Raw genomic sequence first — 7,671 nt, forward strand, 5'->3', positions numbered from 1 at the left:
TTTCCTCTCTTGTCATCGTGTTCAACCTTGGAGTCATAAGGAGTTGAGTCAGTGAAGACTATAAGGGTTTCTACATGCACTAGAAAGGTAGGGTTTGCATAAAGGATTTATTCTCCTCCTTGGCCTCTTGTATGCGGATTAGATACAAAATTTATGGAAGAAACAAATCAACTGATATCTTCTCATCCTTAATTGGATGTGGAATTGCCCACAATTCAAATTTGATGATGAGGTTTCCATGCCTTCAACAAGGGATTTGCCTTTTAGAATCCATAACTCAATAACTCTAATGATTCCAAATGATCATGAGACATAATATATATAATTCTTCAACATCCTCAATGATCCTCATTAGATGTCAATTTTAACAAGGTTCAATACTTCTTGAAATGTGTAGTCGAGTAGCTGGACAATTACTCAAATGAAACCAAAACAATAATTAAAAAATATTTTGTAGTGCCTAAATGTCTAACTCATTGGATCCAATAAGACTTCCAGTTTCTTCTTTCTTTTTCATTTAAATCTCAACTAGATGCCCACCATATATTCAAAATTATTATGGAATAGAGCTTGAAAATGATCATGGCCTATGAAGGAAGGTGTAAATCATTTGAACCAAGCCATTAAACATGAAACTAATAGTCTAAGAATAATATTAGAGGCTGCAACATTTTAAATTATAAACTTGTAATATATTAAATGTAGTCATTAGGAGACATAAAATCTTGCCAATTAAAAGTAAAAATGCTTTTGGAATGAGAGATTCTAATTATAGCTATTATGGACTAATAAAAGCATCAACTATAAAGGATCAATTCCAAGGATTAGCCATAACATTTGTTTATAAATAAAAAATAATATAAATATGTAATAGTCGAATATTGTAAAATTGAGAGTATGTTTCCCTATGATTATCTACAAGACTCACAAAATATTGAACGAAAATGAAGTTAGAGGAATTAAATTCGTATTCCACAAAATGAACCAAAAATTGTCATACCTGGATACTGCATTCACATCTATTCATTTTTTAAAAGTGCTAAATACCCATTCCATATAGAAACCATATTCACATATTTAAACAAAAGCATAGACATGCAATACAATGGAGAAGTGGGAAGAAGTAGGTTTCTAGGGATGGGGAGAAAGATGAGTAATACACATATGGAAATAACTTTCTTGCTTAGTATGAATAGAATAGCAATTGGATCTTGGATTGGAAGCTTGCAATTTATTGTGCACAAGGTAGCCATTGCTTTCCTCTCTTGTCATCGTGTTCAACCTTGGAGTCATAAGGAGTTGAGTCAGTGAAGACTATAAGGGTTTCCACATGCACTAGAAAGGTAGGGTTTGCATAAAGGATTTATTCTCCTCCTTGGCCTCTTGTATGCGGATTAGATACAAAATTTATGGAAGAAACAAATCAACTGATATCTTCTCATCGTTAATTGGATGTGGAATTGCCCACAATTCAAATTTGATGATGAGGTTTCCATGCCTTCAACAAGGGATTTGCCTTTTAGAATCCATAACTCGCATTTAATTAAAGACTTGTCCTAAAGTTAAGGTTTTTGGAAAAAGATTCACAAAGAGTTAGTTATTGTCATCCTCTAACTTCTATAAGAGGTTGGGGTAGAAAATATGTTATGAATGGCAACACCACCATTAGAATGCACCATAAACTATATACCACAATAAATCTAAAATTTTAAATGAGGTACAAGATATCTCATGTAACATAATGTTTTTAGAAACATTTCACTTTTAATTAAACACCAATGAAGGCTGGAAATGGATGTGAAAAGATCAAAACAATCTCTCTTAGAGAAAAATCAAATTTAAAGTTCTAATTAAAAAACAAATTAAGTTGAATTCTTTCCAATTTATCTACAATTTTGGCTGGGATTTTGAAAAGACTCATATCATACACTAGAAGGCTCCGAGGAGAGGCTTTGAGCAGTTGGAGCTTGCCCGCTTGGCTTATCAAGGTGCCTTTCCATCCAACCAGTTTGTTCTGGAATTTATCTATAAGATTCACCCAAAAAGAGTCAGGTTTCGGGCCCTAGCAGAGGGGAAGGCCCAGATAGAAATCAGGCAAGGTTCCAATTTTGCAACCAATAATCAGGGCAATTTTAGCTTTCTTGTGCTCGAGGATGTTAAAGAAGAAGATGGAGCTTTTAGCTAGGCTATGTTTTTGCCTCAAACAATGTTCATATATATTCAGAGTTGTTTTCAAATTTTTGGCTTCTTTGATTGAACCTTCCCCCATCAACAGAGTGTCATCGACAAATTGTTGATGAGAGCAAGTCGGGGCCTGAGAGGAGAGCCAATGTCCCATAATATTGCCCTTTTTTACCTCCCTCTGAATTATTCTGCTAAAAGCCTCGCTCATGAGAATGAAAATTAAACGGGATAGAGGATCCCCTTGTCGAATGCCCCTAGGTCCAGAGAAAAAATCGAAGGCAGATCTATTAATCAACATAGAGAATTTAGGGGTGGAAACAAATTGCTCCATAATCTGGATGAAGATATCTCCGAATCCAAAGGCCCTGAGGATTTTGAGAAGAAAATACCAATTAAATCTATCAAAAGCTTTCACTAGGTTAAGTTTCAGGAGAAAACTCAGTTTTTTGTCAATACAAAGGGAGTGGATGTTCTCATGAACCACAATAGCAGAATCCAGGATCTGCCTCCTGGGCACAAACCCATTTTTATGCTTAGAGATTAAAGAGGGAATTAAAAGCTTAAGCTTGTGCACAAGAATCTTGGTGAAAATTTAATAAATAGAGTTTCAAAGGCTAATAGGTCTAAAATCCTGAGAAGAGCAGGCATTGGGTTTTTTAGTGATGAGAACCAATTCACCTCCTTCAGGAGAGAGCAGGATCCAAAAAAAATCTTGAGCTACAGTGACCACATCAGAGAAGATAATATGCCAAAAGATTTGGAAGAAACAAAGAAAGAGGGAAGCCATCAAGTCCAGTGCCCTTGTTACCTTCAAAAGAGAAAACAACATTGCGAACTTCTTCAGGGGAGGGGATTCTGGTAAGCTCCAAGTTCATGTCCCTAGAGATGATGTAGGGAATTTCCTGCAAGATTTCAAACTGAGCTGAAGGATCCAGGTGATCTTCCACAGAAAGGAGATTGGAGAAAAAATTGATGGCTTCCTAAAAGATCTCATCATGCTTATCAACCCATCTCTGTCCAATCTGAATTTTGTTTATTCTATTGGTAGCCCTGTTCTTAAGAGTCGTCATATGAAAGAACTTAATGTTTTTGTCACCGCTTTTGATCCATAAGGCTCTAGATCTTTGCTTCCATTATTCTTCTTCTTTGGAGATAATTTCATGCAATTTGGTTAAAATATCAATTTCTCTATTCGAAACATCAATATCAAACCCATAAGCTTGGATATGCTCTTGAACCTCCACAAGTTCTAGTTTGGGCTTCTCTTTAGCTTTGAAGATGTTGCCAAAAGTGGATTTATTCCAGTGTTGGATATTAGACTTAACATTGGAAAGCTTGTTGACTATTCTAAACATAGTTGTTCCCTGGATATTAATACTCCACGATTCCAAAATTTTATCTTGGATTTTTGGGGCCATGAGCCACATTTTTTCAAATCTGAAGCGGTACGCCTTTCTTCCAGACAACGGAGAGACTGACAGGAAAATGGGAAAGTGATCTGATCCAACACAGGCTAGGGCATTGAGTTTGTAGAAAGCCAACCAAAGCGAATCTGGAGAAATAAGGCCCCTGACAAGCTTGACCTGAATAAGATCCTCCCCACTGTGTCCATTGGACCAAGTGAATTTAGCCCTAATGAGATCAAGAGCTAAAAGGCTCAATGAGTTGATCATGCCAACCAAGTCTTATCTACTATCAATAGAAATTGGCAAATCACCAGATTTTTCCAGATTAGAAAGAGGGGTATTGCAATCATGTCGAAGGATCCATTTCTCATTGGGTAAGAGAGATCTAGAAAGGCAAATGTAAGACCATAGAGATTTCCTAGCTGATCTCCCATTAGGAACATAGATGTTGGAAATGATCCAGGAGGATCCATCCTTAAGATTAAAGAATCTAGTGGCAATGTAATTGGGAGAAGAGAGGACCACCTTACCACAAAGCAGTCTTGGATTCCAAAGGGTTGTAATACCACCAAAAGCACCATCAACATCCACATAGTGAACACCACAATCTCCAAAAATCACCAGTTTGAGTGTTTCCACTTTACTACAAGACATTTTCATTTCTTGGACAAGACAAATATCAGGCTTGTAATCTCTGACCAAATTAGAAAGTAGGTCATTCTTATGGGGGTGGTTTAATCCGCTTATATTTCAAGAGATAACCTTTATTTAGCATGAGGGGGGGATCCCATCCCCATTTCTGGTAAAGTTCTCTGGGCTCCATCAGCAATGGCAACCCGACTCTGTCTTTCTCTGTTAACTGCATTAGAAGGTCTCCCCACCCGCTTTGAATCCGATCCACAATCCGCTCTTTGTCTATTTATGGTTAGGAATCCCCCAGGAGACACGGTAATTTGGCCAATAGGGGAGTTCCTTCTTCTGTTTTTGGGCTTGACCTCAATAAAAGGAGCGGGGTCTTCAGGAGGAGGATTTTGCAATGGGTTAGTCTAGGCATTCAACTCAAGAGAGTTATCCATATCAACAGTCAACTGAATGGGAATATCTTTGGCAAAACCAGGGGAGGTTGGGGAAACCCCATCAGAGGAAGAGGGAACCCCAACAATCTCCCCAGGGTCGGAGATGTCCAAGTCAAGGTCAGTAGGAAAGACTGGCTCAGGACAAGAGACAACCAGAACTGAGTCTGAAATAGTCGAAGGAGGCACTGCAGCTAGGGCATCCACCTTTTCCAGGGGTGACTCATTCCTTTTTCTCCATTCCTTCTTACGCCTAGATGGGCACTGTCTAGCCCAGTGACCAAGTTTTTTGCAGTGGAAACACACAAAGGGGATGGATTTGTTCTCAACTTTTTGCACCCATCTATCGAGATTAGAGAGGAGATCTACCTTATAAGGTAGGTTAGAGGATTGTTTGACATTAACACACAGTGTGTCATAGACTAGTTGTCTTTTTGTTGTAGTCATTGGGTTGATAGAGATCAGATCCCCGAAGCAGGAGGCAATACCTGCAAAAATTTCTTCTCCCCAGAATTCCATGGGTAAACATGGCAGTCTGACCTAGATAGGGGCTTCATTGCATTCCCAGTCTTTGGGATTGAACCCTGGTTCCCATTTTTTGAGGCCCAATGAAGCTTTTCCTAGAATCTAGGGACCTCCCACCAGAATAGATCAAAAATGTTCTTTAGAAGAGAATGAAAAGGAGAAGAAGCCACCAGCCATAGCCACAACATCGGTTTGACCTTTACCTTTCCATTTCCTCACCACCCAGGAATTGAGAACCTCAATATTAGGACGCGGGCCTATAAATTTTCCAACCAAGACCAGATGCATATGAGCCATATTTTGATCAATAATACTATCCAAAATGGTGATGGAGCAAGCACCAGAGTCCCAGTCAACCTTATGCGGTACCGACGAAATGGCGTTGCCTTTAAGCTTTGAGGAAAAAAGAGAGGCCCATTTCTTGTTGCATTCCACAAAGGGAATCTTATTATTGGGGCCCTCAACGTCCCCAGTTTTGGCGGAGGTGACAAAAAAACCATTGGCAGTATTGGTACCACCATCCCAAGTATCATTCTTGTTACCTATTAGAAATTAGTTAATATAAGTTACATGGAAAGCTCACAAATTAATGCTTAATTTTTGTTATAATTTTTCTTATCCTATTATTATAATATACAAAAAAAACAATCTAAAAAATCACTATTTCATATCATTTGAAAAAATAAAAATAAATATCCAATTGGTAAAGTTGTTGACAATGAAGATTTTGCAAGAAATATAGCTTTCTATGTCCCAGTTTGGTCAAAAAGTGGTTGTGATCTTAACCTACAAAGAGTTTATTGTTGGAGAATGGTTAAACATATAAAAAGAAGCAAAATAATAGATAACAATATTACTCAAGATATTGATTCCTCGTATTATTCAAGGGTGATTCTAAAAAATAATCATTTACCATAACCTCATGATCATTCTAAATTATTGTAAACTTCTCATGTCATCATTCTCAAGGGTAGGCACAAGAATCAAATTTATTCCCACCTAATATGGCAAGGATAAGGAAGTAGTTGGAGAAAATATCAGATACAATCATAGCATGAAGACATAAGGGATATCCAAGTATGCTACCAATACTATTAAAACATATACCCTAGGAAATCCCTTAAAGAAGGGGAATAACCAACATTTAAAATATTATTTGGGCCATATATTGAATTCTCAAATAAGCCATAATATACCACAACAATATATTGTTTAGGTTGTAGAGGAATAAGAAATGTTATATAAGCCATCGTTAACTATAAACTCCATCTCAAACCATCCTTCTCAAGCATAAGCTTAGACTTCTAACCTTAGCTTGACTTTTTCATTTCTTTCTCTAATGATTCCAAATGATCATGAGAAATAATATATATAATTCTTCAACATCCTCAATGATCCTCATTAGATGTCAATTTTAACAAGGTTCAATACTTCTTGAAATGTGTAGTCGAGTAGCTGGACAATTACTCAAATGAAACCAAAACAATAATTAAAAAATATTTTGTAGTGCCTAAATGTCTAACATATTGGATCCAATAAGACTTCTAGTCTCTTCTTTGATTTTCATTTAAAGCTCAACTAGATGCCCACCATATATTCAAAATTATTATGGAATAGAGCTTGAAAATGATCATGACCTATGAAGGAAGGTGTAAATCATTTGAACCAGCCCATTAAAGATGAAACTAATAGTCTAAGAATAATATTAGAGGCTGCAACATTTTAAATTATAAACTTGTAATATATTAAATGTAGTCATTAGGAGACACAAAAACTTGCCAATTAAAAGTAAAAATGCTTTTGGAATGAGAGATTCTTATTATAGCTATTATGGACTAATAAAGGCATCAACTATAAAGGATCAATTCCAAGGATTAGCCATAACATTTGTTTATAAATCAAAAATAATATAAATATGTAATAGTCATGATATTGTAAAATTGAGAATATGTTTCCCTATGATTATCTACAAGACTCACAAAATATTGAACGAAAATGAAGTTAGAGGAATTAAATTCGTATTCCACAAAATGAACCAAAAATTGTCATACCTGGATATTGCATTCACATCTATTCGTTTTTTAAAAGTGCTAAATCCATTGCATATAGAAACCATATTCGCATATTTAAACACAAGCATGGACATGCAATACAATGGAGAAATGGGAAGAAGTAGGTTTCTATGGATGGGGAGAAAGATGAGTAATACACATATGGAAATAACTTTCTTGCTTAGTATGAATAGAATAGCAATTGGATCTTTGATTGGAAGCTTGCAATTTAGTGTGCACAAGGAAGCCTTTGCTTTCCTCTCTTGTCATCGTGTTCAACCTTGGAGTCATAAGGAGTTGAGTCAGTGAAGACTATAAGGGTTTCCACATGCACTAGAAAGGTAGGGTTTGCATAAAGGATTTATTCTCCTCCTTGGCCTCTTGTATGCGGATTAGATACAAAATTTATGGAAGAAACAAATCAACTGATAT

Source organism: Cryptomeria japonica, chromosome 10 (genome assembly GCF_030272615.1).
Source record: "Cryptomeria japonica chromosome 10, Sugi_1.0, whole genome shotgun sequence".
Lineage (NCBI taxonomy): Eukaryota > Viridiplantae > Streptophyta > Pinopsida > Cupressales > Cupressaceae > Cryptomeria > Cryptomeria japonica.